Source organism: Sciurus vulgaris (assembly GCF_902686455.1).
Source record: "Sciurus vulgaris genome assembly, chromosome: 11".
NCBI classification, from domain to species: domain Eukaryota; kingdom Metazoa; phylum Chordata; class Mammalia; order Rodentia; family Sciuridae; genus Sciurus; species Sciurus vulgaris.
Window position 1 is genome coordinate 51109268 of NC_136472.1, and position 13237 is coordinate 51122504.

General features: G+C 38.1%; 1 protein-coding gene across 2 annotated transcripts in view; it reads right to left on the reverse strand.

Moving 5' to 3' along the window:
- Nucleotides 1-13237, reverse strand: part of NELL1 (neural EGFL like 1) — an 892614-nt gene that overhangs the window by 470047 nt on the left and 409330 nt on the right. The gene's annotated exons all lie outside the window — the stretch shown is intronic.

Here is a 13237-nt window from a genome sequence, read left to right on the forward strand (position 1 = left end):
TTCCATGACTCCAGGAATGGGGATGGAATGGTGACAAGTTTGCCAAAACAAAAATTGTCTCTCCATTTTTAGTGAAAGACATAACCTAGCAGAGAGTTTCAATAGGACTCAAGAGTGCTTCAAAAGGAAATCTGATTATAAAGAGAATCAAAACAGAATTACCATCTTCAGAGAACTGGGATATCCTGAGAAAACAATCCTGAGAAATAGCACACAACTGAGATTTTTAGAATGAGCTGAGGACATATTTTGCTTTTTAATCAAGGAAAGCAAAAGGGTCTGAAAAGTAATAAGTAATGATAAAATAGAATAAAACAAAAACCATAACTACCTATTGGAAGAATGAACCAACATTGAGAGAGTGAAAATAAGTGGACCCAACACACTGAGGACCAACCAGTAGTGTACCCTGGCCTTTGTCCAGGTGGTGGCTGTGTCTGCCTAAAGTAATCCTCTTGAGCAACGGTCTCTCCAAATGTGACAGTCACCCCAAAGCCAGGAGACAAGAAGGACTAAGCCCAAGGCTGAACCTCAGGGTGGATGTTGAAGACACTCAAGTCCAGGTACAAGTCAAAGGTCTGAATCAGCCTGGATAATATTTCTAGGAAGAACTAGTTAAATTGACATCTACTGGAAATGTGGATGGATATAAAAAGTATTTCTTTGGGTACTGTGATGAGAAAAGGCTACATAGTACATGCCTCATGGGATAAAGCTGGAAAGTCCCCTGGCACTTGGTAAACACTCAGTGTCTTATTTTACTTATCAGACACCCCACTAGGTGTCTGCAGGGAGCACCCTATCCTTCCACTTATTCTTGATTACTCTAGGAGGTAGGGATCCCCATGCCATTATGATTAAAGTAAAGCACAGGGATTATTAGATCACTTTCCCAAGGCACAGAATCAGCATTAAAACCCTGGATCTGGATTCAAGCCACTGGACGCCAAAATTGGCATTGTTTTCATGATGTCAGTTTTAACACTGTAACATTTCAACACTACGATTATATTGGATTTCTCTAAGCTTCCAAGATGTGTGGAAACAAAGGCTCTCCAAATTCTATGCCCATGTGCAATGCTGTTCATGACATTTGTTCTGGTTTTACACTCTGTTAAAATGGCAACACTGCCCCATGCATCCCTGCTTCCTTGGCTCTTTTAAATCAAATTCTAACATTTTCACACTTTAGGCTCCAGTGACCCAAGACCCCAGCTTCCAGCTGGAACTCACAGTTTGATACAGCTTCTACCTCAATTGCTCAACACTACTGAGTGCCTTTAATCGGATCAGAAATTAGTAACCAAAAGGTCTGGGTGTTTTATATTATTATTAAATATTGTTAAAGAAACATCCATAAACCTTACTGCAATATCTATCAGTTCAAGTATAATGGAACTTAAATTGTGATTCATTCATATAAATTGCTTGTCACCTTTGAAATATTAGAGCTCATCTTCTGGTGGTCTTTTGAGGTAATGAAAGTACATGATTTATGTCCCGAGGCTGAAGAAGTAGCTTGTTTTCATTTTAAAAAGGCAAACTTATGGACTTTAAAATGAAACTTGATGTGGCATAATGGTTCTCTACATACCACCAGCCTCCATCTGCAAGTGAATTGAAAACAAACAAAGACAAACTCAGCATCATTGTTCATGAATTAGCGCAGGGTCTGGATGGTAAATAGAAGATTGAATTAGAGTCCAGGGTCTGGGAAGCAAATAGTTGCAAAACATGATCTTAATAAAATGATGTAATCTATCCAGAGCTATTACACAAGAATTTCCTAGAAAAAGACAGCCCAGGAAGGGTTAGATCCAAGGAGAGAATGAATAAATGAATAAATTAATGAATAAAGCCATGCCCCATTCCCTGTGTAAATTGTAAAAGGAAAAACAGTGGGGAAAGAAAACCAATATTTATTGACCTGTGTTGTGTGTCAAGGACTGTGTGCATCTCAACTCATTTCTCTTAACCACCACAGACATCAGATACTACATACTGAGGACCTAGGATTTCACCTCAGGTCCATGCAACTCCAAGGAGCATATTTGTTCTACTCTGTTGGACCAAGAACATTGGGTTAAACATTGAAGAGTCGAGTTCCATTCTTGTTGCTTGTCCCCTTCTTGTCCCCAGTGCTGGGGATTGAACCCAGGGCATCACTCATGCTAGGCAAGTGCTCTACCACTGAACCATGGCCTGCCCTTTTTTGCTTTTCCTATTAACTAACAATGGTACTAGGCAAGTCACTTTTCTTCTTGAGACCTTAGTTTTCCCATCTAGAACATGAGGGAGTTGCACCAGAGACAGTTAAAGACCTAATGATCTTGACACATTCAGGTATTTCTCTCCATTCATCCTAGAAGTTTGCCTCTGGAACAGTTTCTCTTGGGCTACCCTCTCCTTGTGTAAGGAGCCTACAAATGTTCCAGATGTCTTTCTCAAGACATGGGTCCTGCAAAATAGTATTAAGATGACCTGAGTCTTCATATTATTCCTACGTCAAGAGATTTGGCATCTCTCCAGAAAACCAAGAGCAACTAGGACAAGAAAACTGACATCCACATAAAAGCACGCCTGTGGGCAAGTTCTCCAGGGACTGGTAAGACAACCTGCAAAACAATTTTACCAGACTAGTCTCCTGACCTTGCAGAGATCAAGGACTATAAAAGCAGCAGTGGTGGCCAGTTGGTTCATGTATCAGAACTGTGTCTACTTTGCATTTGCACATTTTTTAAAGTTTGAACCTATGAGATCTCTGATTTGAACTTATAAAACTCCAGTGAGTTTTTAAGGTAGTGAAAGTGTTCTAAATTTCTGTTTGCTACTATCTAAAATAATAGATAAATGCCATTATATATTTGTCCAAACTAATAGAATGCATAATAGTAAGAATGAGCCCTAATGTAAACAAAGGACTTCAGGTGATTATGATGTGTCAAAATTGGTTCATCAGCTGTTACAATTGTGTCTCTCTGGTGGGGGATGTTGATAGTAAATAAAGCATGTGTCTGGGTAGGGGCATAAGGGCAATCTCTGTGGCTTTGATTTTGTTGTGAGCCTATTATTTCTCTTTTAAAAATTGCTTAATTTTAAAAAAGAGTCCACTGAGACAGGCAGACTGTGGATTATCTCTTTCTTCAAATGAGATAATACAGGACAAAAGAAAAACTCTGACTTGCCCAAAGGTACATAGATAATCATTGCACTGGAAACAGAATCAAGATCTTCTAATTTCAGAATTAGTGCTTTATCCAATGTTTCACGCTTTTCTATAATTATAGTTTTCTTCCTAAATCAAGGGAAGAAAATCAAATGCCTTCAGACTCTAGGTACACAAACCAAATGTCTATGGAAGCCAAGTGGAGTACATATGTTCCCTACATATATATGTCCCTTTCATAAATAAGGTCTTCCTTATGATAAATGGAAAATGACCACCTCAGTGATGGTAAATTAGTAAGAAAGGATGGACTATGGAAAACTTGGGCTCCAATCCAATATTTCCAGGAGAGAGTAGCAAGAGGCATTGCTCATATACTACTTACTACACATCAGGCATAGTTTTAAAGGAATTTATGTGTTAATATAAATTTAATACAACTCTATAAGGCAAAGATTAGAATGACCTTCACTTTATAGATGAGGAATTAGAGACACAGGAATATACAGTAAATTATCCAAGGTTAAAAAAAATTGTCCAAGGTCACACAGAAAGCGGGTCTGGGATGCCAGGACATGAACTCGGGTGACTTGCTCCAGATCCTGTGCTCTTCACCCTATAGTATGACCTTTCATGAAATGTGAGCTCCATATTGCATCTTTCTAGGAAAACTGAAAATTCCAGAAATATTTTTTTTTTTAGTATTGACTCCAGTTTTTCTCTAAACAAGCTATTCAGTTCCACCCCAAACATCTGTGCCTTAAAACATGCTGCTAGTAGGGGAAAGAGAGAGATAGAGATGGGGATGGGGTTGAGGATAGGGACACAGATAGGGATAGAGGGAATAGAAGAAATGATAAAGAGCAAGGAAGAGGGGAAACAGGAGGGAAGGAAGGAGAAGATGATAAATAAGACAACCCAAGGAGATGCCTAGATAATTGCTATGGACTGAATTGTTTTCCTTCCTTCCCAGATTCACATGTTGAAGCTTTAAGACTTTGGGAGATGATTAGAGTTGGATGAAACCATGAGTTTGGGACATCACGATATGAATTAGTGCTCTTATAAGAGACACTAGAGAACTTGTTCTTGCTCTCTCTTGCTTCTGCACACAACAGGGAGAAGGTGGCTTTCTGCAAACCAGAATGTGACTGTGCTGGCACCTGGATCTCAGACTTCCAAACTCCACAACTATGAGAAAACAAACTGTGTGTGTGTGTATGTGTGTGTGTGTGTGTGTGTGCGTGTGTGTGTGTGTGTGCGTGTGTGTGTGTGTGTGTGTGTTTAAGCCCACTCACTCTATGGTATCTTGTTATAAAAGCCCGGGGTGACTCATACCATAACCTTTAAGTTTCTCAGATCCCTAGAGAAGTAGATTTTTATATCATCTTCTAAGATATGTGTCAAACATTACCTCTCAGATCAAATATTTTCAGATTAAAAATTCAAATGACATTTTGGTCATCTCATGAATCATAAAGAATTCATCTTAGATAGGGTTAAAAATACCATAATGTTTAAGTTAGATTGTTGAGTTGCTGATATTTTAAAGTATTGCCCATGTATACTTATATCAGGTATTTGGAAATTCAAGCTAAGATTTTTTTCCCCTGTTGAGCTCAATTTCAGAACCACTGTCATAAAGTAAGACATCATTTTGTGCCATTGGGGATGACAGCATACCAATTTCTAGTTCAAGTTGGGAAAGCATCTTAAAATACCACCCCATCACTCTCCCACCCTGGTACTTCTGACCTTCAGCAAGTCCATAAAGTGATGCTAAGTGTTTGTAAGGAAAGAAACACATGGTGTGAAGGGCAACCAGTGCAGCCGTGGCCTCAGGCTGTCTCAGCCTACCTAGATCCATCAGTGTCTGAACTCTACCTCAGCTGTTGGCACCAACAAAACCAATATTTCCCAAAGGCCCATGTCTCCTAATACATTGTGAGTCAGTTGGAATAATCAAAGAACACCCTGGAAATGTAAAAGTTACAGTGATCTTCTATCTCCCCTACAACAGGGAAAGGAATTTCAAGAGATGTTGGAAGACTGTCATAATCCATGGCAGTAAAGATTCCAAATGTCAGTGGGACCCGTTTGGGCCTTTGCAGAATCTGCACCCATCTGGCAGAGAGGAGTCACTTGAACATGGACCTTGCAATCACAAGTCCAGTTCTACTGGTAGGAGGAGAGGCTAATACCAATGAAAAGGATAGAGAAGGACTTATTCAGAGATGGTAGTAGTTTTGAGCCTTGAGAAGGTAAGAAGGTTGCCTTAACAAAACATTGATGGTCTTTCCTTATTTCTTTGATTCCATGAGAGAGCAACTAATTCACTTTACAAATATAGAAGAAAGTCAAGAATAAATGAGATGAAAGAGGGCCATGAATAAGATGGAGTGAGAGGGAAGCTACCTGCATCTTCTTCTTCTCTTATTGCGAGTACTCTTTACAATAATATGTATTAATCACTATTTTATGGCAAGCATAAGTTTAAATACTTCACATATGTTATTGATTGATTTCATCTGTACTAGTATCACACAGATATTACCAACGTTTTTATCTTTTGGGGGCACAAAAATTAACCAGATAGAAAGTGACTCTGAGAAATTAAAACCCTTGGCATCTATTCTTTTCTGCCTCTCTACAAAGCTACTTTAGTTTTCTTCTTCTTTCTTTGTTAATTAAATAGCAATTTCCTGTAGTTCCTTGGTCAAATTACTCATTCACCACTTTTGCCAAGCAGTTAAAATAAAGTGTATAGGCTATAGTCTTATAAAAATAAATGATTTGCTTCTGGAGGTTTAGATCTGATTCACTGCAGCATCTAATTAACCAGTGATTAAACACCAGACTCTGAATTACACAAACATATAGACCTATGAGCAGGTAGTTATTGAACACAACATATATGAAACCATTCCCACCTTCTAGAACCCACAAGATGAATGATGATAATCAGCTGAGTACTCAGATAAGTCACTTCTTTACATGTTTCCCTGTGGAGAGATTCTTTAGATAAAGTAAACCTCTTAAATTGAAATCAACAGTATTCCCAACTTCAAACTCTTTCCCATCTAACTGAATCCATGAACCCTGATACGAAAACTATAAAGTGCTTAAGGTGGTCCTTAAAAACCATTATGTGATTGTTAAGAAAATACAAAATAAATGAATGTTGCTTATTGGATACAGAGTTTCTATTTGTCCCAAAGAAAAGGATTGGGAAATAGTGAAGATGGTTGGAGAACATTGTGACTGCTGTTACTGCCACAAAAATTGAACATTTAAAAACGGTTAAAATGGCAAATTTTAGGCTTTATATAAATACACATATTTTAGTAGTTTGTAAAATAATATACTAAAAACCATCAATTTATACTCTTTATGCAGATAAATTGTATAGTATGTGGATTGTTTCTCGGGAAAGGTGTTTAAAAATAAAATTTGGACCAATCCTGGGACTATATTCCTTCTTTCTTGGGGAAGGTGACAGCAGGTATGCTCTGAATAGCTCAATGTCACATAGCTAGAGAGAAAAGAAAGTGATACATCTTAGTCCTCACTCTGCTTTGCTGTCTATTAGCATTACGTTGGGAAAGTTAATATTTCTGAACTTAGGCTTCCCATCTGAGGCTGTCTGAAGACACACTGCATGTAACACACAGGAAGCCTCCTCTCATGGTGTCTTAGGCCTTAGTAAGCATTTTGAGTGACTTCTTCTCACCTTCTCACTTTTTTGATTCCAAGGCAGCCATCCTTGACAGGCAGATAGGCCTTCTCGCCTCTCTAGCCAGCCTTGAAGACTAAGTGCAAGCCACTGCCTCCTGAAGCTCCTGCTCTTGCCCATCAGTATTTTCTCCAGCTCAGTCACTGAGCCACCCTTGCCCCATCACAAATGAGACAGCCACCCTCTTGCTCCTGAGCCTGCAGCTCCCTGTCAGCGACAGCAGGACTGCTACTTCCCATTCATGCTAACAAGCTTTTCTTTCTGCCCACCTGTGAACAGATGCTATTACTTGGATTACATGAAGGCATGACCGTTGATCTGTTTGGAATATGTGTATATGTGCTGTTTAATGTCTTTGCCCTATAAATTGTTAAAGAACTAAAAACTCAAGTTTAAAAACTCAGCATTTATGTGTTTTGAGTAGAAACCTTCTTTAAGAATGGCAACATTAAGAGAAGATTCTTGAATAAATAAAAGGTGGATAACAAAGATGACTTGATCAGCCTACCTTAGGTAAATGTTACAAATTTTTGGAAAAAAATAAATATAAAATGCCCATGATATAATAATAACAACAATTATTAGTGATTAAAAATATTGAAATCTGTTTTTTAGATTTATTTTTATGTCTAATGCATGGATATGCCTGAGAATTACAAACAAATTATAAAATGTACTCCCGAGGATCCAAGATGGCGGACTAGAGGGTGACTGCATCTCCCATCACTCCAGAACCCAGGATTCAAAAAGGAGAGGCATTGAGACTAACACAGAGCTGCGGAGTGAGTCTCTTCCACCAGGTGAAGCTTGGCCTGGGCGGCGGGCCCAGACAGGGGCAGCTTCTTGGAGCAGGGAAGGGCAGCTAGAGTCTTCCCCAAGCAGCCCGTTCCCTCCGGCAGCAGGCTCGTTCCACAGCCAGCTTTTTGGAGCAGGCCGCCCAGTGAGAGCCTTTCCACACAGAGCCAGTTCCAAGCCCCAGACCCAACGGTGGGACCGGCCCACAGGCTGCTTCTGGGATCAGGGCAGGGAAGCCAGAGACTTCCCCAAGCAGCCCTGCTCCCTCTGGCAGCAGGCGCCATCTACAGTCAGCTCCTCAGAGCAGACCCACCCAGTAAGAGCTTTTCCCCACAGAGCCAGCCCCCAGCCCTGGAACAAGTAGTGGGCAGGGGCAACTTTCTTTGGAAGCACTGCATTATCAGGTTACTCCAAGACTTCAGGCTACTGAAGGCTGGGAGGTGATACAGTGGAAATCTACAGGAATACTATAAGCCAATAGAGGAAATCTGCAATATCTCAGAGTCCCACTGATATCTGACCAATATGAGAAAACAAGGGAAGAAGATGTTCCAAACAAACCTAGAAACTATATCAATAAAACCCAATGACAGCACAGCAGAAGAAATGTCAGAAAGGGAGTTCAGAATACACATAATTAAAACAATCAGGGAAGCAAACGAGGAGATGAAAGAACAAATGCAGGCATTGAAGGAGGAGATGAAAGAGCAAATGCAGGCATTAAATGATCTCACCAATCAACAGTTAAAAGAGCAAATATGGGAAGCAAGAGATCATTTCAATAAAGAGTTAGAGATACTGAAAAAAAAAGAAAGAAATCCTTGAAATGAAGGAAACAATAAACCAAATTAAAAACTCCATAGAAAGCATAACCAATAGGATAGAACACCTGGAAGACAGAACTTCAGACATTGAAGAGAAAATATTTAATCTTGAAAACAAAGTTGACCAAACAGAGAAGATGGTAAGAAATCATAAACACATTCTACAAGAATTATGGGATATCATGAAAAGGCCAAATTTAAGAATTATTGGGATTGAGGAAGGCTTAGACAAACAAATCAAAGGAATGAACAATCTATTCAATGAAATAATATCGGAAAATTTCCCAAATCTGAAGAATGAAATGGAAAACCAGGTACAAGAGGCTTATAGAACTCCAAATATACAAAACTACAACAGACCCAAACCAAGGCACATTATTATGAAAATACCTAACATACAAAATAAACACAGAATTTTAAAAGCCGCGAGAAAAAAGAATCAAATTACATTCAGGGGAAACCAATAAGAATTTCAGCGGATTTTTCAATCCAGACCCTAAAAGCTAGAAGGGCCTGGAACAACATTTACCAAGCCCTGAAAGAAAATGGATGTCAACCAAGAATCTTATACCCAGCAAAACTTACCTTCAGATTTGATGACGAAATAAAATCCGTCCATGATAGACAAAAGCTAAAAGAATTACAAAAAGAAAGCCGGCATTACAGAACATTCTCAGCAAAATATTCCATGAGGAAGAGATGAAAAACAGCGATGCAAATCAGCAACGGGAGGAACTAGCCTAAAAGAATAGCCAAATAAAGGAGAAAACAAATCATGTCAAAAAACAAAAATGAGTCAAATGACTGGGAATACAAAACATATCACAATAATGATAACCCTGAATGTTAATGGCCTGAACTCATCAATCAAAAGACATAGACTGGCAGATTGGATTAAAAAGAAAAATCCAACAATATGCTGCCTGCAGGAAACTCATCTCATAGAAAGAGATTCCCACAGACTAAAGGGGAAAGGATGGGAAAAAAAATACCATGCACATGGACACAGCAAAAAAGCTGGAGTATCCATCCTCATTTCAGATAATGTGGACTTCAAGCCAAAACTAGTCAGAAGGGATAAAGAAGGACATTTCATACTGCTTAAGGGAAGTATAAATCAGCAAGACAAAACAATCATCAATATCTATGCCCCGAACATTGGCTCATCCATGTACATCAAACAAATCCTTCTCAATTCCAGAAATCAAATAGACCAAAACACAATAATACTAGGCAATTTTAACACACCTCTCTCACCACTGGATAGATCGTCCAAAAAACCATTGAATAAAGAAACCACAGACCTCAATAACACAATCAACAATTTAGACTTAACCGACTTATATAGAATATACCATCCAACAAAGAACGAATACACTTTCTTCTCAGCAGCACATGGATCCTTCTCTAAAATAGACCACATTTTATGCCACAAAGCTACTGTTAGCAAATACAAGAAGATAGAGATACTACCTTGTACTCTATCAGATCATAATGGATTGAAATTAAAAATAAATGACAGAATAAAAAACAGAAACTTATCTAATACCTGGAGATTAAATAATACACTATTATATGATGAATGGATAACAGAAGACATCAGGAGGGAAATAAAAAAATTCATAGAAATAAACAAGAACAAAGACACATCATATCAAAATCTCTGGGACACTATGAAAGCAGTACTTAAAGGAAGATTTATTTCATGGGGCACATTCAACAAAAGAAGTAGAAATCAACAAATAAATGACTTAACACTACAGCTCAAAGCCCTACAAAAAGAAGAGCAGACCAACACCAAAGTAGAAGACACGAAAGAGTTAAAATCACAGCAGAAATCAACGAAATTGAAATAAAAGAAGCAATCGGAAAAATTAAAAAAATAAATAGTTGGTTCTTTGAAAAAAAACAAAATTGATAAACCCTTAGCCACAATAACAAAGAGAAAGAGGGAGAAAACTCAAATTACTAAAATTCAGAATGAACAAGGAAATATCACAACAAACACGAGTGGAATACAAAAGATAATTAAAAGCTATTTTGAAGATCTATACTCCAACAAAACAGAAAACCTCGAAGACATCAACAAGTTTTTAAAGACATATGAATTACCTAAACTGAACGTGGAGGACATATACAACTTAAATAAATCAATTTCAAGCAATGAAATAGAAGTGATCATCAAAAGCCTACCAACAAAGAAAAGTCCAGGACCAGATGGGTTCTCAGCCGAGTTCTACAAAACCTTTAAAGAAGAGCTCATTCCAATACTCCTCAAAGTATTCCATGAAATAGAAGAGGAGGGAACCCTCCCAAACTCATTCTATGAAGCCAATATTACTCTGATACCTAAACCAGACAGACACACATCGAGGAAAGAAAATTTCAGACCAATATCCTTAATGAACATTGACGCAAAAATTCTCAACAAAATTTTAGCAAATCCCATACAAAAATATATTAAAAGGATAGTGCACCACGATCAAGTGAGTTTTATCCCAGGGATGCAAGGTTGGTTCAACATCCGGAAATCAATAAATGTCATTCACAATATCAATCACATGATTATTTCAATAGATGCAGAAAAAACATTCGATAAAATACAGCATCCCTTCATGCTCAAAACACTAGAAAAAGTAGGGGTAGTGGGAACATTCCTTAACATTGTAAAGGCCATCTACGCTAAGCCCATGGCCAATATCATTCTAAATGGTGAAAAACTGAAAGCATTCCCCCAACAAACTGGAACAAGGCAGGGATGCCCTCTTTCACCACTTCTATTCAACATCATCCTTGAAACTCTATCCTGAGCAATTAGACAAACCAAAGAAATTAAAGGGATATGAATAGGAAAAGAAGAACTCAAACTATCCCTATTTGCTGATGACATGATTATATATTTAGAGGAACCTGGAAATCCCACCAGAAAACTTTTAGAACTCATAAGTGAATTCAGTAAAGTAGCAGGTTACAAGATCAATTCTCATAAATCCAATGCATTTTTATACATAAGTGATGAATCTTCAGAAAGAGAAGTTAGGAAAACTACCCCATTCACAATAGCATCAAAAAAAATAAAATACTTGAGAATCAATCTCACAAAAGAGGTGAAAGACCTCTACAATGAGAACTACAGAACACTAAAGAAAGAAATTAAAGAAAACCTTAGATGTTGAAAGATCTCCCATGTTCTTTCATAGGCAGAATTAATATTGTCAAAATGGCCATACTACCAAAAGTGCTATACAGATTCAATGCAATTCCAATTAAAATCCCAATGATGTACCTTACAGAAATAGAGCAAGCAATTATGAAATTCATCTGGAAGAATAAGAAACCCAGAATAGCTAAAGCAATCCTTAGCAGAAAGAGCAAAGCAGGGGGTATTGCAATACCAGATCTTCAACTCTACTACAAAGCAATAGTAACAAAAACAGCATGGTATTGGTACCAAAATAGACAGGTAGATCAATGGTACAGAATAGAGGACATGGACACAAACCCAAATAAATACAATTTTCTTATAATAGACAAAGGGGCCAAAAATATGCAATGGAGAAAAGATAGCCTCTTCAACAAATGGTGCTGGGAAAACTGGAAAACCATATGCAACAGAATGAAACTAAATCCCTATCTCTTACAGTGCACAAAACTCAACTCAAAATGGATGAAACCCTCAGAATCAGACCAGAGACCCTGCATCTTATAGAAGAAAAAGTAGGTCCAAACCTTCAACTTGTTGGCTTAGGATCAGACTTCCTTAACAGGACTCCCATAGCACAAGAAATAAAAGCAAGAATCAACAACTGGGATAGATTCAAACTAAAAAGCTTTCTCTCAGCAAAGGAAACTATCAGCAATGTGAAGAGAGAGCCTACGAAGTGGGAGAAGATCTTTGCCACTCATACTTCAGATAGAGTACTAATTTCCAGAATCTAGAAAGAACTCAAAAAACTCTAAACCAAGAATACAAATAATCCAATCAACAAATAGGCTAAGGAAATGAACAGACAATTCACAGAAGAAGATGTACAAATAATCAACAGATATATGAAAAAATGTTCAATATCTCTAGTAATAAGAGAAATGCAAATCAAAACTACCCTAAGATTCCATCTCACCCAATTAGAATGGCGATTATCAAGAACACAAGCAACAATAGGTGTTGGCGAGGATGTGGGGAAAAAGGTACACTCACACATTGCTGGTGGGGTTGCGAATTAGTGCAGCCACTGTGGAAAGCAGTATGGAGATTCCTCAGAAAGCTTGGAATGGAACCACCATTTGACCCAGCTATCCCACTCCTTGGCCTATACCCAAAGACTTAAAATCAGCATACTACAGAGATACAGCCACATCAATGTTCATAGCTGCTCAATTCACCATAGCCAGATTGTGGAACCAACCTAGATGCCCTTCAATTGATGAATGGTTAAAGAAACTGTGGCATATATATATATATATATAATTAAATATTACTCTGCCATAAAGAATGATAGAATTATGGCATTTGCAGGCAAATGGATGAAATTGGAGAATATCATGGTAAGTGAGATAAGCCAATCTCAAAAAACCAAAGGACGAATGATCTCGCTGATAAGCGGATGATGACATATAATGGGGGGTGGGAGGGGTTTGCATTAGGTTTAGGGTTAGGTTTAGGTTTAGGGTTAAGGAGGGTGGCAAGAATGGAGGAAGGAAGGACTGTACAGAGGGAAA